Source organism: Rutilus rutilus, assembly GCF_951802725.1.
Source record: "Rutilus rutilus genome assembly, chromosome: 4".
In the NCBI taxonomy this organism is placed as follows: Eukaryota; Metazoa; Chordata; class Actinopteri; order Cypriniformes; family Leuciscidae; genus Rutilus; species Rutilus rutilus.
In genome coordinates this window covers 28,837,968-28,861,260 of record NC_140212.1, presented here as the reverse complement: position 1 = coordinate 28,861,260, position 23,293 = coordinate 28,837,968, and positions in this window count along the sequence as shown.

Sequence of the window (23,293 nt, the reverse complement as noted above, 5' to 3'; positions counted from 1 at the left end):
ATCTATCTTTCTAACTAACTTATCAATCTTTCTTTCTTTTTAACTAATCTATCTATCTTTCTAACTAACTTATCAATCTTTCTTTCTTTTTAACTAATCTATCTATCTTTCTAACTAACTTATCTATCTTTCTTTTTAACTAATCTATCTTTCTAACTAACTTATCTAGCTTTCTTTCTTTTTAACTAATCTATCTATCTTTCTAACTAACTTATCTATCTTTCTTTCTTTCTTTTTAACTAATCTATCTATCTTTCTAACTACCTTATCTATCTATCTATCTATCTATCTATCTATCTATCTATCTATCTATCTATCTATCTATCTATCTATCTATCTTTCTTTCTTTCTTTTTAACTAATCTATCTTTCTAACTTATCTATCTTTCTTTCTTTTTAACTAATCCATCTTTCTAACTTATCTATCTTTCTTTCTTTTTAACTAATCTATCTTTCTTTCTAACTAACTTATCTATCTTTCTTTCTTTTTAACTAATCTATCTTTTTCTAACTAACTTATCTATCTATCTATCTATCTATCTATCTATCTATCTATCTTTCTTTCTTTCTTTTGAACTAATCTATATATCTTTCTAACTAACTTATCTATCTTTCTTTCTTTCTAGCTAATCCATCTATCTTTCTAACTAATTTATCTTTCTTTCTTTTTAACTAATCTATCTTTCTAACTAACTAATCTATCTTTATTTCTTTTTAACTAATCTATCTATCTTTCTAACTAACTTATCTATCTTTCTTTCTTACTAATCTATCTTTCTAACTAACTTATCTCTCTTTCTTTCTTTTTAACTAATCTATCTATCTTTCTAACTAACTTATCTATCTTTCTTTTTAACTAATCTATCTCTTTCTAACTAACTTATCTATCTTTCTTTCTTTTTAACTAATCTATCTATCTTTCTAACTAACTTATCTTTCTTTCTTTCTTTTTAACTTATCTATCTTTCTTTCTTTTTACCTAATCTATCTATCTTTCTAACTAACTTATCTTTCTTTCTTTCTTTTTGACTAATCTATCTATCTTTCTGACTAACTTATCTACCTTTCTTTCTTTCTTACTAATATATCTATCTTTCTAACTACCTTATCTTTCTTTCTTTCTTTCTTTCTTTCTTTTTAACTAATCTATCTATCTTTCTAACTAACTTATTTATCTTTCTAACTAACTTATTTATCTTTCTTTCGTTCATTTTAACTAGTCTATCTTTCTAACTAACTTATCTATCTTTCTTACTAATCTATCCATCTTTCTAACTAACATATCTATCTTTCTTTCTTTCTTACTTACTAATCTATCCATATTTCTAACTAACATATCTATCTTTCTTTCTTACTAATCTATCCATCTTTCTAACTAACATATCTATCTTTCTTTCTTTCTTACTTACTAATCTATCCATATTTCTAACTAACATATCTATCTTTCTTTCTTACTAATCTATCCATCTTTCTAACTAACATATCTATCTTTCTTTCTTTCTTACTAATCTATCCATCTTTCTAACTAACATATCTATCTTTCTTTCTTTCTTACTTACTAATCTATCTATCTTTCTAACTAACTAACTTATCTATCTTTCTTTCTTTCTTACTAATCTATCCATCCAACTAATTAATCTTTTTTCTTTCTAACTAATCTTTTTACTTTCTTTCTTTCTTTCTTTCTTTCTTTCTTACTAATCTTTCTTTTTTCTTTTTCTTACTTTTCTTTCTTTCTTTCTAACTTTTCTTTCTTTCTTTCTTTCTTTCTTTCGTTCTTTCTTTCTTTCTTTCTAACTAATCTTTCTTTCTTTCTTTCTTTCTTTCTAACTAATTAATCTTTTTTCTTTCTTTCTTTCTTTCTTTCTTTCTAACTAATCTTTTTTCTTTCTTTCTTTCTAACTAATCTTTCTTTCTTTCTTTTTCTTACTTTTCTTTTTTTCTAACTAATCTTTCTTTCTTTCTTTCTTTTCCTTTCTTTTCTTTTTTTCTAACTAATCTTTCTTTCTTTCTTTCTTTCTAACTAATCTTTCTTTCTTTCTTTTTCTTACTTTTCTTTTTTTCTAACTAATCTTTCTTTCGTTCTTTCTTTCTTTCTTTCCTTCTAACAAATCTTTTTCTTTCTTTCTTTTTCTTTCTTTCTTTCTTTCTTTCTTTCTTTCTTTCTAATCATTTTTCTTTCTTTCTAACTAATCTTTCTTTCTTTCTTTCTTTCTTTCTTTCTAATTAATCTTTTTTCTTTCTTACTAATCTTTTTACTTTCTTTCTTTCTAACTAATCTTTCTTTCTCTTACTTTTCTTTCTTTCTTTCTAACTAATCTTTTTTCTTTCTTTTTTTCTTTCTTTCTTTCTTTCTTTCTTTTTCTTACTTTTCTTTCTTTCTTTCTAACTAATCTTTTTTCTTTCTTTCTTTCTTTCTTTCTTTCTTTCTTACTAATCTTTCTTTTTCTTTTTCTTACTTTTCTTTCTTTCTTTCTAACTAATCTTTTTTCTTTCTTTCTTTCTTTCTTTCTTTCTTTCTTTCTTTCTTTCTTTCTTTCTAACTAATCTTTCTTTCTTTCTTTTTCTTACTTTTCTTTCTTTCTTTCTAACTAATCTTTTTTCTTTCTTTCTTTCTTTCTTTCTTTCTTTCTTTCTTTCTAACTAATTAATCTTTTTCCTTTCTTTCTTTCTTTCTAACTAATCATTTTTCTTTCTTTCTTTCTAACTAATCTTTCATTTTTCTTTTTCTTGCTTTTCTTTCTTTCTTTCTTTCTTTCTTTCTTTCTTTCTTTCTTTCTTTCTTTCTTTCTTTCTAACTAATCTTTCTTTCTTTCTCTTACTTTTCTTTCTTTCTTTCTAACTAATCTTTTTACTTTCTTTCTTTCTTTCTAACTAATCTTTCTTTCTCTTACTTTTCTTTCTTTCTTTCTAACTAATCTTTTTTCTTTCTTTCTTTCTAACTAATCTTTCTTTCTTTCTTTCTCTTACTTTTCTTTCTTTCTTTCTAACTAATCTTTTTTCTTTCTTTCTTTCTTTCTTTCTTTCTTTCTAACTAATCTTTCTTTCTTTCTTTCTCTTACTTTTATTTCTTTCTTTCTAACTAATCTTTTTACTTTCTTTCTTTCTAACTAATCTTTCTTTCTCTTACTTTTCTTTCTTTCTTTCTAACTAATCTTTTTTCTTTCTTTCTTTCTTTCTAACTAATCGTTCTTTCTTTCTTTCTTTTTCTTACTTTTCTTTCTTTCTTTCTAACTAATCTTTCTTTCTTTCTTTCTTTCTTTCTTTCTAACTAATCTTTCTTTTTTCTTTTTCTTTCTTTTCTTTCTTTCTTTCTAACTAATCTTTTTTCTTTCTTTCTTTCTTTCTTTCTTTCTTTCTTTCTTTCTAACTAATTAATCTTCTTTCTTTCTTTCTTTCTTTCTTTCTTTCTTTCTAACTAATCTTTTTACTTTCTTTCTTTCTTTCTTTCTTTCTTTCTTTCTTGCTAACTAATTAATCCTTTTTCTTTCTTTCTTTCTTTCTTTCTAACTAATCTTTCTTTTTTCTGTTTCTTACTTTTCTTTCTTTCTTTCTGTTTCTTACTTTTCTTTCTTTCTTTCTAACTAATCTTTTTCTTTCTTTCTTTTTCTTTCTTTCTTTCTTTCTTTCTTTCTTTCTTTCTTTCTTTCTAACTAATCTTTCTTTCTTTCTTTCTTTCTTTCTTTCTAACTAATCTTTCTTTCTTTCTTTCTTTCTTTCTTTCTTTCTTTCTAACTAATCTTTTTTCTTTCTTTCTTTCTTTCTTTCTTTCTTTCTTTCTTTCTTTCTTTATAATTAATCTTTCTTTCTTTCTTTCTTTCTTTCTAACTAATCTTTCTTTCTTTCTTTCTTTCTAACTAATCTTTTTTCTTTCTTTCTTTCTTTCTTTCTTTCTTTCTTTCTTTCTTTCTTTCTTTCTTTCTAACTAATCTTTCTTTCTTTCTAACTAATCTTTCTTTCTTTCTTTCTTTCTTTCTAACTAATCTTTCTTTCTTTCTTTCTTTCTTTCTTTCTTTCTTTCTTTCTTTCTTTCTTTCTAACTAATCTTTCTTTCTTTCCTTCCAACTATTATTTCTTTCTAACTAATCTATCAATCTAACTTTAACCTACTTTAAACTTCTAACTTCTTTAAACTTCTTCAAACTCTCTGTTCAGGCTTTCTCAAGCCAACTTAAAGTTTGTCTCAACAAACTTTTTTTTCTAGTTTGATAGTAATATGCCATAAATGCAGCCCACAAACAGCCGGCGAAGCAGTAATTTTGGACAATTATTAATAAAAATTATGATTACATTTAGAAATAACAGTGAAGAAAATGGTATTAGTGTTAAGAAGCAAAGAACACAGTGTACACTTTATTGAATATGGGATCAATACAGCTCTTTGAGAATGAGGATTAGATGGAATGGAGACAGGAAAATGAGTCGTGAGGAATTCAGTAAAAAAAGTAATGATGCCCACAGCCCACGGAGCTAAAGAGTGAGTGAGAAGAGCAAGCTTTGTGAAAAAGTTATCCAGTGATTGTTTAGCAACGGGAAAATTAGGAACCGCAAATAAATACACTGACACCTTTGGACATCCTTAAGGTTTGGAAGAAGTGCACTCAAAGAATGCATCCCGCTTGATGATGTCACATAATTCTGTGTTGTAAAAAAAATATATTTAAAAATGTTTATTTAATAATTTTCAAAAATAATGATTCTCAGAGGATTTCCACAAAACATTCTTAGAATATTTGCATTTGTGTCATATGCCACACCTGTATTTAGCTGTGCTTCACATTGTGATGCAGCAAATACCAGCTCCTCATCATCATCTTCAGCAGTGGGAATGGAAGTGCCTGGAGCACAAATGTTAAAACTATTGCTGTGATCAATACACGGAGGCAAACATATGTAAGATGTTGCTTACTTACCAGTTGCGAATAGCTGCTTTCGGGCCAAATGTTTGGCTGGGGGTTCTGCTGCCGGAGGAGGTAAAGTGGACTGCAGTAATGGATCTGGAAACAACAAGTGGACAAGTTTGCCATAACGATAAATTAATACATGTAGAACTGCTGTATGGAAAATTCTATATTCACACTCCTACTCACAGGGTTTAACTGGTGACATTAGTTTTTTTGCCAGCTGTGAAGGTGACAAATGTTTGCCACGCGCCAACAGCGCTTTCACAGTGGCGGTCTGCTGTACACCAGTTCGGATGTCTGTAGATGGAGGTGCAGAGGTACTGGAGGCTGCAGGTGGACGTGCAGAGGAACTGCAGGCTGCAGGTGGACGTGCAGAGGAACTGCAGGCTGCAGGTGGACGTGCAGAGGAACTGGAGGCTGCAGGTGGACGTGCAGAGGAACTGGAGGCTGCAGGTGGACGTGAGGCTGCAGGTGGACGTGCAGAGGAACTGGAGGTTGCAGGTGGACGTGAGGCTGCAGGTGGACGTGCAGGCTGATGTACCCTGGTCCCCATTTCAGAAGCCTGTCTTTTCAGGACATACGCCTTGAAAATGGCCATGTTGGTGTTGGGCCTGGCATCTGCCTTAACCAGGTACCTGATGAGGGCTTCGGCCTCCTTGCTCTGGTCCTCAAAAACATCCTTCATGGACCAGCCCTGAAAGTCACCAAACTCCACCATCAAGCAGCCCTGGTCTCCAGTTGCCCGGGCTTCAGCTTGCATTTCCTGCTTCCTCTTATATTTCTCCACTTCTTCTGCCATTTCTCTAATATAAGAAGTGTACTGTAGGAACAGTTGTTTGTTTTCTGACAGGGGGTTTGTCTGCGCTTTCTCACTGGAAATGCTGAGCACCAAATATACCCTCCTCAGACCCGAGCTTTGGTTTGGCGTGCATTTTAGATTTCTTCTAGCTTTTTGGGGTTAGGAGGGGACCAATATATATAATAACCAGAATTTATCTTTGAACATGAAGCACTTTTTGAAAAAAATGATGTCCACATATGTGGACACCGGGTCTGAATTCACAGAAAAAAATCAATACACCATTGTGTAACAAAGTGCAAATCTCTTTTATTTACAGCCTGTGCCTGAACATTTTTCGTTGTTACTCTTGTATAACTTCTGAACATACATACATACATCTTCCGCTTATCTGGGGCCGGGTCGCGGGGGCAGCAGTCTAAGCAGAGATGCCCAGACTTCCCTCTCTCTAGACACTTCGTCCGGCTCTTCCAGGGGGACACCGAGGCGTTCCCAGGCCAGCCGGGAGACATAGTCTCTCCAGCGTGTCCTAGGTCTTCCCCGGGGTCTCCTCCCGGTGGGACGTGCCCGGAACACCTCCCCAGGAAGGCGTCCAGGAGGCATCCGGAACAGATGCCCGAGCCACCTCAGCTGGCCCCTCTCGATGTGGAGGAGCAGCGGCTCTACTCTGAGCTCCTCCGGAGTGACCGAGCTTCTCACCCTATCTCTATGGGATCGCCCAGCCACCCTGCAGAGAAAGCTCATTTCGGCCACTTGTATCCGGGATCTTGTCTTTTCGGTCATGACCCACAGCTCAGCCCAGGTGAGTTGGAAAATTTATCCGGGGCCCCACCCTGGAGCCAGGCCCGGGGTGGGGCTCGTATGAGAGCGCCTGGTGGCCAGGCCTCCCCCATGGTGTCCGGCCGGGCTCAGCCCGAAGAAGCGACGTGGGGCTGCCCTCCCGTGGGCTCACCACCCGTAGGTGGGACTGTAAGGGGCCGGTGCTTAGAGGATCGGGCGGCAGTCGAAGGCGGGGGCTTCGACGACCTGATCCCTGGACCCTGGAGGGGTGCTGGATAGCGCTCTGACTGGGGACTCCATCGTTCTACTTGGGGACTTCAACGCCCACGTGGGCAGCGACAGTGACACCTGGAGGGGCGTGATTGGGAGGAATGGCCCCCCTGATCTGAACCCGAGCGGGCTAGTCACAGTTTGTCCATAAGGAACACCATGTTCAAGCATAAGGGTGTCCATCAGTGCACGTGGCACCAGGACACCCTAGGCCGGAGGTCGATGATCGACTTTGTGACTTTGTGGACGTTTCATCTGGCCTCTGGCTGTATATCTTGGACACTCGGTGAAGAGAGGGGCGGAGCTGTCAACTGATCACCACTTCTGAACATTGATATGGAAAAACAAAATTTATAACCAAATAAAAAACATATCCAAAAAAAAAAAAAAATTAAAATTTGCTTTCTTTTTTGTAACACTCCAAAACTTCAACTTCTCCAAACTAGGAATGTTATTTTTATTTGTGTGTGTGTGCACGCTCGATCGCAGTGAGCAAGAATGTGTGTGTGTGTGTGTGTGTGTGTGTGTGTGCGCGCACGCGATCGTGAATGAGCAAGAGAGAGTCTGTGTGTGCGATCGCGAGTGATCAAGAGAGTGTGTGTGTGTGTGTGTGTGTGTGTGTGCGCGCACGCGACCGTGAATGGGCAAGAGAGAGTGTCTGTGTGTGTGTGCGATCGCGAGTGATCAAGAGAGTGTGTGTGCGCGCGCACGCGATCGTGAATGGGCAAGAGAGAGTGTTTGTGTGTGCGATCGCGAGTGATCAAGAGAGTGTGTGTATGTTCGCGCACGCGATCGTGAATGGGCAAGAGAGAGTGTCTGTGTGTGCGATCGCGAGTGATCAAGAGAGAGAGTGTGTGTGTGTGTGTGTGTGTGTGTGTGTGTGCACGCGCGCCACGAAGCTCGCAAGTTGTGCAACTAAGTTACAAATTGTCTAATGATTGCTAAAATTCTTATACAGTTTCATCGAAGTTAAGTCCCAATGTCCACATACGTGGACATCAAGTTTAGCAGCCTAGTAAATCTTTCCTGTTACAAAAGTTTGTCAAATGTGCATGCCATTTTAATCATACAACACTATTATGCATAACTTAACAAGAATCAACGATGAAATGTTATTACATTTTTTACCTTGTGGGCGTTTTGGTCTGATGTGGCTGCGTGACATTTCGCCTCTGTTCTCCGCCATCTTGAAATTATTTATGTTACATTTTTTTTTCTCCTGACACCACCAGATGGCAGTATAAGTGTCCATGTTTGTGAAAAACCAGTTCCAGTTACACAGAATTAAGTATTAAGCTGCACACAGCCAAAAATGTGGTGTCCACGTATGTGGACACGGGGACTGAGGAGGATACTGCGTACCCCAGAGAGTTTTCCAGGAGCCATCTAAAACTCTGACCCTGGTACTTCCCAAACTGAAGTTTGCAGTAAGCCAGTACTAAAAACTGGTCACTGGGATCTCCACCGTTTGTGCAGACAAAATTACTTGCCTCTGCCAGCACCTCCTCCTTTGATTTGGCCCTTCCAGACACCACATTTTCAAGACCCTTCGCCTCCGCCGATGGCGCCATGAGGAGACGGTTTGATGTTGCAGACTGGCGGCGAAAAACGGGGTATGCGTACATTTTCTGAAATGAAAATCAGAGAAAGACTATTACCTCTTGCAATCTTAAAGATACTTGTATGTTAACTGTGTAATGATAATTTAACAAGCTACACACCAGGACTTAAATCATGTTTATCAGGCATTTTAGGAGACAAGTCAGTAGGGAAATAAATTATATTTCAATATTCCTATGAAATATTAGATATTATTATGAAAATCTTGACAATTACTACTAACACCCATCATTACACTTCTTTTTTTACATGTTGCCCCAAGAATAAATTAATATGCAAATTAGATACATAGATACATTGTATAAAATGGGAAAACCCGCTTATGGCCATTTTACACACATATTACATAAAGCAAAATGATATATCAAATTATTCTGTTATATATTTTATAACATAGTTAATACCATTGATACCAAAAAATACCATTGTTTTTGCCTATTCATGTCTTTTTAAATGAAATAATATTTAATAAATGAGACCTAGTGTGTATAACATATATTTATGAATAAAACATTATTTAAAAAACAAACATTTTTGTAAAAAATGTTCTTATGCTCTGAACAATGTAATTACAAAAAAAAAAAAAAAACTTAATTAATAAAACTTTTTTTGGTCTCAAGAGGGACGTATTTTTCAAATACAGAAAAGAAAACATGCTACTGTTAATTAGCGGCCGGCTAATTAACTTAACAGTAGCATGTTTTCTTTTCTGTATTTTATCATGGGAAAAGTTACAGGTTCACAGATGCTGAATTAAACCGGTGCTATACACGCTAGCTAGCTATATTGGCATGTTTAATTTTCCAAAAATACATACTATATATGAATAAATAATGAACGATTATACAGTAATGAAGAATAGCCTTACCTGTTGCAAAGATGACAAGATGACAATAATAGCGGTCGCCGATTGGTCAAAAGTACGTCACAGAAGAGAAACACGATTGGTCAAAAGTAAGCCATGGGAGAGAAACGCGATTGGTCAAAAGTAAGCCACAGGAGAGAAACGCGATTGGGCAAAAGTAAGCCACAGGAGAGAGACGCGATTGGTCAAAAGTAAGCCACAGGGGAGAAACGTGATTGGCTCCCGTGGGCTTACTTTGGGCTTACTTTGGCTCAATCGGTAGAAAGCAGTAAGCGCAAGCGAGAGGTAGCGGGATCGATGCCCGCATTCTCCATGTGGCATAACTCCCTAGATGAGCTTTTGAGGCTCACTGCTGCCGAAAAGTTTTTTCCGACGAGGGCCTGCGCACATTCCTGGCAAAAGCAGGTCCCACCGAGATTTGAACTCGGATCGCTGGATTCAGAGTCCAGAGTGCTAACCATTACACCATGGAGTGACCCACCTTTTCCCACAGAGCAGCAGAGAGTTAAGTCATTCAGCCTAGAAGCGCGATAGCAAGGAGCAAGTGAAGCCTTTGCTTTTTAAGCCCATGTTTCCCCGATTCCGACTCCGATTTGAACTCGGATCGCTGGATCCCAGAGTGCTAACCATTACGCCATGGAAAAAAACACACCCCGACACCTGGGGCCCGTTCTTCGTACGTCGCTAACTCAGTTAGCTGGATTTGATTGTTGACGATTTGGCATGATCTTGGATTGTTTGGTTCTTCGACGCTCATCCTGGACTTGCTGTCATAGCAACAGGTGCGCAATCTTAAACCTGCTCGGGAGCAGGCTTATTTCATGTAAACAGGATTAGACTGCGGCTCATAAACGGAGATGATACGGGAAGTCCAGCGCAGTGCGATAGTGCACTTTCTGATATATATTTTTTTTCCTCGTGACTCATGAGATTGTCGTTTACATTATTAATTTGTTGGAAACGCACATTTATTTTCGACTTGTCGGAGTCGGGCTTTTACTACAGCACAAACTGTACCCTAAGATTAATTGCGAGTGGCTCTTTCCTTTACACTATTGGAGATGCGGAGAACTTGATGGAAAGTGCTGTCTGTCGTGTCATTCGGAGTTTACCTGCCGCTTTTAGGTTTAAAAAACAGTTTTAGTTTTTTTTTTTTTTTTTTGTGGCATTTCCAAGCCACTGAAGACCCAATGTAAATCAGTTTTTTTAAAGCAGCTTTTTATTTTTTTTTATTTATTATTAGACTATAGCCTACTATTTATTAGACTATTTAAATATTTTTTTATGAAGATCATGCGATCATGACCATGCTGATTACAGTATGTCACTCAGGCTTATAGGCTAGACTGCCATCAAGGCCTCAATGAAGGGGATTGTGTGAACAGAAAGGGGGTTCACAATGTAAATGTGCAGCCCAGTTACTATTGTGATTCTTAATATTCCAGATTAATAATATTATATCAAATAAAAAAAGGCAGTTGACAAATCTTCCATATCACAAATGTGAAAGCAAAATGGTCAGGATCTGTGTATGACTTAAGAATTTTCAGAGATTCACATTTATGCACATTATTTGAAAGTGGTAAGGAAAGTTCCACAATTAAATATCAAGCTCACTGTATTACATACACTTATGCTGATCCTAACAGAACTGCATTTTTTCATAGGTGATTATGACATGTTCCTGCCTGCAGACAGGTGTTTTATGACCCCATTCCCTGACCCAAACCAGTTACAATGCAGCTCCAGGACAAGGGCACACAATGAAATGAACTTTGGCTAACTAAAGGGAAGATTTCAGTGTCTGAAAAGTCTGAGGGTTGCACACCTGACAGGGCCTGTGACATTGTTGCATTTGCATGTGCCATATTACACAACACTGCCAAAAAAAAAAAAATACACTTTTCATTAAATGTTTAATAAAAGACAAATATGCTTAGTTCCTTGAGTTTTATTTCAATTGTTCGTTGTAAAGAAAAGCCAGTGGTCAAGTGCCTGCAACAAGAGATATTAGACACATGCCTCATGCAACAAATAAAAGGAAAAGTTGGCTATCCACTGCCCACCTGTAGGCATATGTCTCCTCTGTCTGTGCAGACTCTTCTGTAGGCCTTTCTGTAGATGTGGAATCCTTAAACTTATATTGCAGCCATAAAGCATACAATTATAAATTAAGTAAAGTTATTTATGCACTTGCAGGTAGGCTAGTTCCTCCATATGACAGTTATCTGAGAGGGTTTATTCACTGTCCAGTGCAATGGAAACAAATGGACATTACAAAGTCTTATACTTTCTTTCCTTTGGAAAGTTAGAAAATGTCCACTTAAGTTAACAAGTGTTGGTGTATTATGTAAAAGTGCACAAAAGAGGAAAACACAATGTCATTACAATGAACTACACTTGGGAAAAATGTGATCAATAACTCTTTTTGAACTCTTCTTCAATACATGTGTCACCGGTGCAGGCCGGGGCGGACTCGGATGACCAGCCGCCCCTGACTCCAGACACCACCGTGAGGAGCCGACACCACAGGCACGCGACAGACGGACAAAGGAGGAGGCAAGTAGTTTAGTTCACAAGCAACAATCTTTATTGAATAATAATCAACTTGGGGAAAGAATGAGCAACTCTTGTCTTCTAAGGCTATTCGGCCGGAGTAGCCGCTGGATCGACTATTCACTGTCTTCGAGACCCAATGGTGTAATAGTGGCTGGGAAGGCTTACTCCACAGCGTTGCTGCACATTTCACAGCGTTGCTGCACATCTGCAGGACTCAGACGGTAGGTAACAGGTAAGGTTTCTTCTCTTAACAGCAGCTTCTCTTACCAGGACATAAGAGGGAAATTGTGACTTTAAAACTCACTTCACAGCGTTGCTGCACATCTGCAGGACTCAGACGGTAGGTAACAGGTGGGCTTTTCTTCTCTTAACAGCAGCTTCTCTTATCAGGTCGTGAGAGGGAAATTGTGACTTTAAAACTCACTTCACAGCGTTGCTGCACATCTGCAGGACTCAGACGGTAGGTAACAGGTGGGCTTTTCTTCTCTTAACAGCAGCTTCTCTTATCAGGTCGTGAAAGGGGAATTGTGACTTTAAAACTCACTTCACAGCGTTGCTGCACATCTGCAGGACTCAGGCGGTAGGTAACAGGTAAGGTTTCTTCTCTTAACAGCAGATTCTCTTAACAGGTCGTGAGAGGGGAATTGTGACTTTAAAACTCACTTCACAGCGTTGCTGCACATCTGCAGGACTCAGACGGTAGGTAACAGGTGGGCTTTTCTTCTCTTAACAGCAGCTTCTCTTATCAGGTCGTGAGAGGGAAATTGTGACTTTAAAACTCACTTCACAGCGTTGCTGCACATCTGCAGGACTCAGACGGTAGGTAACAGGTGGGCTTTTCTTCTCTTAACAGCAGATTCTCTTAACAGGTCGTGAGAGGGGAATTGTGACTTTAAAACTCACTTCACAGCGTTGCTGCACATCTGCAGGACTCAGACGGTAGGTAACAGGTGGGCTTTTCTTCTCTTAACAGCAGCTTCTCTTATCAGGTCGTGAGAGGGAAATTGTGACTTTAAAACTCACTTCACAGCGTTGCTGCACATCTGCAGGACTCAGACGGTAGGTAACGGGTAAGGTTTCTTCTCTTAACGGCAGCTTCTCTTATCAGGACATGAGAGGGGAATTGTGACTTTTCCACAACCATACGATTCTTCATGAGACTTGAACTTTCAGAGAGAGGGAGAGGATTATCAGGAGCCTTCAATGAGGAATTACTTCACGACAATATTCAGGGGAAGAGAGGACAATACAAAACATTACTTCACCAGTTCAGTTGTATCGTTCTGGGATTTAGATGGAGACCAGTAGATCATCTCACAAGAATGAAAGCCGGCGTTGGAAGACTCTTCTCAGCATAGCACACAGCACTCGTGTTCACTACAAATCCACAGCATTAATTCGACGTGCATCAGGTAAGGCAAACAACTGCAAATCACTCACACAGTAGGGCTGATCAGAAGCCTCGCTTCATCCATGCATTTCAACGGAAATATTCACTCTCAATTCCTCTCCAATGTATCTGAAACAGATGTCCTCCTCAACAGTAAATTTCACATTCACAGTCTTTTCTTCAAGCTTTACATTTGATTCAATGATGAAATTAATTCACTTATCTTTCTTCCTTCCTCTTCCATAGCAGATCCAAGCAGCAGTTCAATCCAGTAGTATTCCACAACAGTTACAGGAGATCTTCTACCCCAAAACACAACTGAGACCCAGCCAAACAACTGATCAACTGAACACCGATCAACCTTTACCAGTTCCAACCTTCGCCCTAACTCGACTCTGAATGGCTCTTTTATCCTCCTCTTGTGAAGCGGAAAGCCTGTACAAACACCGCTCCTCTCTCTCCCTCACACCTGTCGTGCATCAGCTGTAATTAGTTCGCGCAATATCTCCGCTACACCCGGAACCGGAGTGAGGTGTTACACCAAAATAATTCCCCTCGGGAAACATGGGAAGAAAACAAAGGTTCCGCTTTTCCCCGCATTTTGTCACCCGTGACATCCCCCCTTGCCAATCGGTTCTAGTCCCTGGAACCGGTCTTCTCTAATGCCATTCGCCATATCTTTCAGGCGGCTGTCCTTGGTTGTCCCGCTGGGACCGTCGGGGTGGCGTGGGTGAAGCCGCTCGGGCCTCTACTTCGGGATTCCGCTGGGGGCGTCGGGGTGGCGTGGGTGAAGCCGCTCGGGCCTCCGTTTCGGGGTTCCCTGGGACTATTGCCCACCCTACCATGGGCACATTGGGAGCAAGCGGCGCACTTTGTATTTCAGCCGCTGGCTGTGGATAGTTTGGACATGGACGGAGCAAATTTCGATGAAGTACTCGTATAGGTCCCGGTTTTCCCTCAGGCCGTACCGAGTAGACTGGAGCATCAGGCCCCTGCCGGTGCTCCACCACATATGGTGTCGATTCCCAACGATCATGGAGCTTTCCTTTCCCTGGACGTCGGTTGTCCCTTACCAGCACTCGCTCTCCAGGCAGTAAAGGAGCTTCTCTGGCAGTTCGATCATACAGTCGCTTGTTCTTAGCTGCTGCAGCACTCAAATGGCCTGAAACTCGCTTGTATGCATTTAGTAATTGTTGGTGGTGTCGATTTACCCAGTCCGTGGTGTTGTACTCTCCTTCGGTGGTCTCGGTGCCCAGAAGCAAGTCTACAGGTAGACGTAGATGACGCCCAAACATGAGGTAAGAAGGGGCATACCCGGTGATGCTGTGCACGCTATTGTTATAGGCTTGTAGTAACGTAGGGAGGCTCTCGGCCCATTGACACTGCTGCTCACTTTCCAATGTTCCCAATAGCCCCAACAGGGTCTGATTGAATCTTTCACATCCTCCGTTGCCTTGGGGGTGATACGAAGTCGTGTGTGTCTTTCGACAACCATAGAGCTGGCTCAGCTCCTGTATGACTCGGGACTCAAAATTTGGACCTTGGTCCGAATGGAGGGTCTCTGGACAGCCGAACGGCTGTATTACCGTTTTCCAAAGGGCATTGGCTGTAGTCACTGCCGTCTGGTCTACTGTGGGGGCGGCCCAGGCGTACTTGGTAAACAGATCCGTCATTACCAGGATGTTTTGGTATCGATCTGCGGGTCTCCCTAAGGTCAGGAAGTCAATCCCTATAATATGTAGAGGTGCCTTCGGCCGAAAAGGGACCAGTGGGGCTCGAGGTTCCTTCCGGCGTTTAAACAGCGTACACCGTGGACAACTCTGAACGAACTCTTCAACTTTCTTCTCCATCTTCGACCAGTAGAAATACCTCCTCAGCAATGACAAAGTCTTTTCTTGGCCCTGATGGCCAGCATGGGTGTGATAGGCAGCCAACAGCTCTTGGACTTGGTCCTCTGGGACCACCACTTGGTACCTGGTTTCCTGAGTTCTTTGATCTCGCAGTGAACGACAGATTACCCCACTTCTAATCCGCAGTCTCTTCCACTGCTTCAGGAGCTGTCGTACTCCCACTGTCTGAGCCTGCCTTTCCTCGGCTCGCAGCCTGAATCCTCGCCTGAGATGCGAGGCGACCTGGCACAGGTCTTCGTCTCCTTGCTGTAACCTGCTCCACCGTCCGGGGTCCCATCCCCAACTGGACGGAATGTCCCCCTGGGTCCCGGGAGCTTCCACGACCGCCACCAACAATTCATCCTCTTGACCAAGGGCATCGAGGTGCGTTTGACCGTTTCTCTGAATGGCTGGGAGTCTGGACAATGCATCAGCATTCGCGTTTTCTCTGCCGGGTCGATACTTGAGCTGATAGTCATAATTAGCAAGCTGAGCCGCCCACCGCTGCTCCACTGCTCCCAGCTTAGCAGTCTGTAAATGAACTAGAGGATTGTTGTCCGTGATCACAGTCACCTTAGCTCCCCACAGGTAGTCTTTGAATTTCTCGGCCATGGCCCATTTCATGGCTAGCAACTCTATCTTGAAGGAACTGTAGTTTGCTGCGTTCCGCTCTGCAGGATGTAAACTTCGACTGGCATAAGCGATTACCTTCTCCACTCCTTGTTGCTCTTGGGCTAATACCGCCCCCAATCCTGCATTGCTGGCATCGGTATACAGGAGAAATGGCTGAGTGAAGTCTGCATAGGCCAGAATAGGGGCCCTCAAAAGCTCCTGCTTCAAATTTTGAAAGGCTGTTTCACATGCTGAGTCCCATTGCACCGTCGATGAGCCTTTGCCACGGGAACGTCCAGTACCAGCAAGAAGCTGGTTCAATGGCTTAGCAAGCCCAGAGAATCCTTTAATAAATCGTCGATAATATCCTACGAAGCCTAGGAAGGACCGTACTTGTCTCACTGTTCGTGGGGGCTCCCAACCTTGGACTGCTGCAACTTTCTCTGGGTCAGGGGATATACCGGCAGCACTGACTCGATGTCCCAGGAACTGTACCTCTTTGCGAAACAACTGGCATTTATCTGGCCTCAACTTTAGCCCATATCTCTCCATGGCCCGAAAGACATTCTCCAAGTGATGCAGGTGAGTTTGAAAGTCAGGGGAAAAAACGATTACATCGTCCAAATAGACCAGCGTGGACTCCACTAGTTGCCCTCCCAGGCATCGCTGCATAAGTCGCTGGAAGGTTGCGGGAGCGTTGCACAACCCGAACGGCATCCGGTCCCACTCGAATAGCCCAAACGGTGTGGTGAAGGCAGTTTTCTCTCTGTCACGGTCATCCATCTGTACTTGCCAGTATCCGCTGGCCAGATCCAAAGTTGAATACCATGCTGCTTGAGTCAAACTCGTGAGTGAATCTTCGATCCGCGGCAACGGGAATGCATCTTTCTTGGTCACACTATTGAGCTTACGGTAGTCGACACAAAATCTCCAGGCTCCCGTTTTCTTCTGTACTAGGACAATCGGGGCTGCCCATGGACTACTACTTTCTCGAACAATCCCTCCATCTAGCATCCCTTTTAGCAGGGCACGGACTTCAGTGTAGAGAGTGGGGGGCACCGGACGGTACCGCTCCCGACTAGGTGTGGCTTCTCCGGTGGGTATTTGGTGCTTAATCACTCCTGTACAACCATAGTCTTCCTCATGGGTTGAGAACACATGTTTCCACCTCTTCAGGAGCTCCTGGAGCTGTAACACTTGTCCTTCCTCCAGGTCCTCACCCTTCAAAGACTCCCCCATCAAATGGGTCGGCATTTCCCCTCTCACAGGGCCTGTACTGGCCTCCACTGGACGGACGGCAACTTCTACCACCGCAGGGCTCACCTGCCTGAAACAGACATCTTGTTGCTCTTGGACTTGGACAGGACGGACAGATGAAACTCGAACCAGACGTTGGTGTCGACGAAGGAGTACTGGGTAGGGATGGGCATTTCGCACCTTCACTGAAACTCGCCCTCGTCGTATAACCGCTAGCCCATGGGCTACTTCGATGGGTTGACAATCTTCATGGGGCTCTACCAGGACACAGTTACCTGACTCACGGGGTCCAGCAGGCACTCGGACCCAGAGAACAGCCTCGCTCCGGGCTGGAACAGACAGAGCGTACCGGCAGGTGACTCGACCGATATCTTCCCGCTCTTGCACCTGACTTGCTGCATGAACTCTTCGGCAATCGGCCAGGATCTGGTCCCAGTCCTGCCTCACTGCTAACGGGGACGTTCGGGCCGGTCGGTCTTTAAACAGCTCTTCCCAGCAATCCAGGACAACATTCATCCCTAGCAGTGCTCGATGGAGACCCAAGCAATGGTCCCGAACAATGACAACACCCTTCTGGTGGACAGGAACCCCTCGAACCAAAAAGTCTACCACGATGTACCCAGTATAAGGAATGTCCAATCCATTCGCTCCACGTAATGTGAGTCTTGAAGTTTCCGTCCTGTGAAGCCGATGATCCGCGAATAACTCCAGAGCCAGACTCTCTGAAAACAATGTGACCTGAGAACCTGTATCGACCAGACAATTAATCTTCATTCCATTAACTTGAACTTCTACGGTGGGACAACGCCCAACCCAGTCGTCTCTCATCACAGGAACAGAACAAGGGTCTCTTGAAGGGGTCCCGGCCACTTGACCCACAGTGACCGGTGGGACTAAAAACCCCCTTGAGAACTTCGACGACGGTCGCACTGGCGGCTGATGTGTCCCGGATTTCCACAATTAATACAGATGGGTCGACCCTGATGATCCCACTGAAACCGGGGGCCCGTCGGACGCGGAGGGCGGCGTACCGGTCCTTGCCCCTCCTCTGAATATGATCTTCCTCGCACCATCGGTCCACCTTCAACTCGACCTCGATGAAGCTCACCCAAAAGACTCCGAGACAACTCTGCCATCTGTCCCTTAACATCCTCCAGTAATTCTGTCCTCAACTTCTGCTTCCACTCACTTGACTCAACAGGCGCGGGCACTGTGGCGCTGCTGGCCGCCACACGAACCGGTGTCCGAGTCGTCTCTCCCTGATCTGACTCCAACGCCAAGGCCTCTTGTCGAAGAGCCTCAAAAGACATAATGGGGTCTCGTCGAAGCTGGAGCCGTATGCCCTGACGCACCGGTCCTTCACGCAGCCCCAAAACAAACTGGTCTCTCAATAAGCCATCTCCTTCTCCCAGTCCATGATCTTGTCGACCTTTCAGCCGGCCAAACTGCTCTCGCAGTTTCAGGGAATATGCTCGCAGAGTCTGCTGAGGCCCCTGCTGACAGTTAAAGAACTGGGCACGAAGGATGGCTACCGGGGTAGAATCTCCATATACTCCAGACAAGAAATCAAAGATATTCTTCACAGTGGCCCGCGTAGCTTCTGATGCAGCAAGAACTTCCCTTTTGGCTTCTCCTTCTAACGATCCTAGCACAAACTGTACCTTTTGCGATGCGCTCAGTCCTTGTAATCCAGCCAGATATTCCGTCTGCGCTTTCCAGTCCTGAAAACTCAGCTCCGATCCTGGTCCTCCATAGCGTTGTGCCCAAGGGGCTCCCATCATGATGGGCATTACTTGCGAACGAACTGATGGGGCCTCTTCGTCCACCATCGCGTACCTGTGGCCGCTACAACTCACGGTGGCAACCCTGCCGACTTACGCCAAATTGTGTCACCGGTGCAGGCCGGGGCGGACTCGGATGACCAGCCGCCCCTGACTCCAGACACCACCGTGAGGAGCCGACACCACAGGCACGCGACAGACGGACAAAGGAGGAGGCAAGTAGTTTAGTTCACAAGCAACAATCTTTATTGAATAATAATCAACTTGGGGAAAGAATGAGCAACTCTTGTCTTCTAAGGCTATTCGGCCGGAGTAGCCGCTGGATCGACTATTCACTGTCTTCGAGACCCAATGGTGTAATAGTGGCTGGGAAGGCTTACTCCACAGCGTTGCTGCACATTTCACAGCGTTGCTGCACATCTGCAGGACTCAGACGGTAGGTAACAGGTAAGGTTTCTTCTCTTAACAGCAGCTTCTCTTACCAGGACATAAGAGGGAAATTGTGACTTTAAAACTCACTTCACAGCGTTGCTGCACATCTGCAGGACTCAGACGGTAGGTAACAGGTGGGCTTTTCTTCTCTTAACAGCAGCTTCTCTTATCAGGTCGTGAGAGGGAAATTGTGACTTTAAAACTCACTTCACAGCGTTGCTGCACATCTGCAGGACTCAGACGGTAGGTAACAGGTGGGCTTTTCTTCTCTTAACAGCAGATTCTCTTAACAGGTCGTGAGAGGGGAATTGTGACTTTAAAACTCACTTCACAGCGTTGCTGCACATCTGCAGGACTCAGACGGTAGGTAACAGGTGGGCTTTTCTTCTCTTAACAGCAGCTTCTCTTATCAGGTCGTGAGAGGGAAATTGTGACTTTAAAACTCACTTCACAGCGTTGCTGCACATCTGCAGGACTCAGACGGTAGGTAACGGGTAAGGTTTCTTCTCTTAACGGCAGCTTCTCTTATCAGGACATGAGAGGGGAATTGTGACTTTTCCACAACCATACGATTCTTCATGAGACTTGAACTTTCAGAGAGAGGGAGAGGATTATCAGGAGCCTTCAATGAGGAATTACTTCACGACAATATTCAGGGGAAGAGAGGACAATACAAAACATTACTTCACCAGTTCAGTTGTATCGTTCTGGGATTTAGATGGAGACCAGTAGATCATCTCACAAGAATGAAAGCCGGCGTTGGAAGACTCTTCTCAGCATAGCACACAGCACTCGTGTTCACTACAAATCCACAGCATTAATTCGACGTGCATCAGGTAAGGCAAACAACTGCAAATCACTCACACAGTAGGGCTGATCAGAAGCCTCGCTTCATCCATGCATTTCAACGGAAATATTCACTCTCAATTCCTCTCCAATGTATCTGAAACAGATGTCCTCCTCAACAGTAAATTTCACATTCACAGTCTTTTCTTCAAGCTTTACATTTGATTCAATGATGAAATTAATTCACTTATCTTTCTTCCTTCCTCTTCCATAGCAGATCCAAGCAGCAGTTCAATCCAGTAGTATTCCACAACAGTTACAGGAGATCTTCTACCCCAAAACACAACTGAGACCCAGCCAAACAACTGATCAACTGAACACCGATCAACCTTTACCAGTTCCAACCTTCGCCCTAACTCGACTCTGAATGGCTCTTTTATCCTCCTCTTGTGAAGCGGAAAGCCTGTACAAACACCGCTCCTCTCTCTCCCTCACACCTGTCGTGCATCAGCTGTAATTAGTTCGCGCAATATCTCCGCTACACCCGGAACCGGAGTGAGGTGTTACACCAAAATAATTCCCCTCGGGAAACATGGGAAGAAAACAAAGGTTCCGCTTTTCCCCGCATTTTGTCACCCGTGACACATATTTTTACATTAACATAAGTTTATCAGTTTTTACTTCCACAAGTCAAAGCAATTCATCATTGCTCAAGATTTAACAGCTGAAATGACTATACGGCCTTAATTTAATGCAGCAAAAATACAGTGTAGGCTACTAAGATCTTTTTTTTTTCTCAGCCTTTTTCTTGATTGCTTTTATAAACAGACAACCATTTATTTAACAGTGCCTTTCATAAAAGAGACTATAATATAACTAAAAATTACCATTAGAATATTTTTGTACTTCACTTTTATTAGTTCCCATGTTCTAGTGTGGTGACTCTGACATTACAATGAACAAAGTAATTATGCAATTATTAAAATACAAAAATATAGGCTAATAAGTGATAAAAACATCTAACATGGCCACTTCTAACGGATTTAAATTGTCTGCTACTTTTTGCCAGCCCTCTCTCCTGGCTTTTGCAGACTTTGAGGTGTTCCCTGGCGTTTTGATTAAAACATTAAAATTCCGAATAAACTTCGACTATTAGTTCTTGCTCTGCTGAGGAGAAAAAACATAGATATAATATGAGAAAAACTGTGCGCGCTCTTTGGCCACGCTGAGCAGCCAATGGCAGCGTTGCTGATCAATGTTTCCACTATCAATACATATCCCCTTTTAAACCAGCGCGTGAACGCGGAGTTATCTCAGATAACTCAATCCAGCGATACTAATCCTATCCGGCAAGTGTGTTCGAAGAACTCAATTAGCCGGATTATGATTAGCACGATGAAATCATCTTGGATGTGTCATTTGATCTCGGATGTAATAAGCAACGTACGAAGAACGAGCCCTTGGCCGCCTGAAAGGCAGAAAGCGATGAGGCTATGTGGAATCAGGTAGAAAGGAGGTGGAGTTTGGTCACTGGACCCCCTCGACCAAAAGGCACGGACACGGTTCCCTGCCGAAACCCGGGATTGAACCAGGGACCTTTAGATCTTCAGTCTAACACTCTCCCAACTGAGCTATTTCGGCCAGGCGAGCAGGTGGTTTAGCCAGCAGAGATTTCTGGGAGACCGTCCGTCACTTTCGAGATGAGCAGAGCTGAAGGCCTGATTAGCTGAAGGTCCGAGAGAAAAACAGTGGCCCGTACGGGGATCGAATCCGCGACCTTGGCGTTATTAGCACCACGCTCTAACCAACTGAGCTAACCGGCCTCGCTCTGACTGTTTTTATCCCCAATTTCTCCGAAAAATCCTGGTTTCCCTAATCAGGCTGAAGAGATTAATAGCAAAGCCTAAGAACGGGCTCGTCCGGGATTTGAACCCAGGACCTCTCGCACCCAAAGCGAGAATCATACCCCTAGACCAACGAGCCAACACAGATGCCCGTCCTGCTGCTGCCTGGCCGCAAACATTTCCGCTTGCATGGCTTAAAGCGCAATATTTTAATTAAATCTACAATCAAATGGTAGCCAGTGCAAAGTTGCCAGCACAGAGGAAATACGGTCTCTTTTCTTTGTGGCCATTGGCAATCGCGCTGCAGCACCTGCACACATGCTAGGGATCGCTCCTCGACTTTGTCTTTGAGAGCGATGGACTCCTGCTCTCCATCGCCAAGGGGAATTAGCTCAAATGGTAGAGAACGGGCTCGTCCGGGATTTGAACCCGGGATCTCTCGCACCCAAAGCGAGAATCATACCCCTAGACCAACGAGCCAACACAGATGCCCGTCCTGCTGCTGCCTGGCCGCAAACATTTCCGCAAGGGGAATTAGCTCAAATGGTAGAGCGCTCGCTTAGCATGCGAGAGGTAGCGGGATCGATGGCCGCATTCTCCATGTGGCGTAACTCCCTAGATGAGCTTTTGAGGCTCACTGCTGCCGAAAAGTTTTTTCCGACGAGGGCCTGCGCACATTCCTGGCAAAAGCAGGTCCCACCGAGATTTGAACTCGGATCGCTGGATTCAGAGTCCAGAGTGCTAACCATTACACCATGGAACCTTGGCGTGACCCACCTTTTCCCACAGAGCAGCAGAGAGTTAAGTCATTCAGCCTAGAAGCGCGATAGCAAGGAGCAAGTGAAGCCTTTGCTTTTTAAGCCCATGTTTCCCCGATTCCGACTCCGATTTGAACTCGGATCGCTGGATCCCAGAGTGCTAACCATTACGCCATGGAACCAACACACCCCGACACCTGGCCGCCTGAAAGGCAGAAAGCGATGAGGCTATGTGGAATCAGGTAGAAAGGAGGTGGAGTTTGGTCACTGGACCCCCTCGACCAAAAGGCACAGACACGGTTCCCTGCCGAAACCCGGGATTGAACCAGGGACCTTTAGATCTTCAGTCTAACGCTCTCCCAACTGAGCTATTTCGGCCAGGCGAGCAGGTGGTTAAGCCAGCAGAGATTTCTGGGAGACCGTCCGTCACTTTCGAGATGAGCAGAGCTGAAGGCCTGATTAGCTGAAGGTCCGAGAGAAAAACAGTGGCCCGTACAGGGATCGAACCCGCGACCTTGGCGTTATTAGCACCACGCTCTAACCAACTGAGCTAACCGGCCTCGCTCTTACTGTTTTTATTCCCAATTTCTCCGAAATATCCTGGTTTCCCTAATCAGGCTGAAGAGATTAATAGCAAAGCCTAAGAACGGGCTCGTCCGGGATTTAAAACCCGGGACCTCTCGCACCCAAAGCGAGAATCATACCCCTAGACCAACGAGCCAACACAGATGCCCGTCCTGCTGCTGCC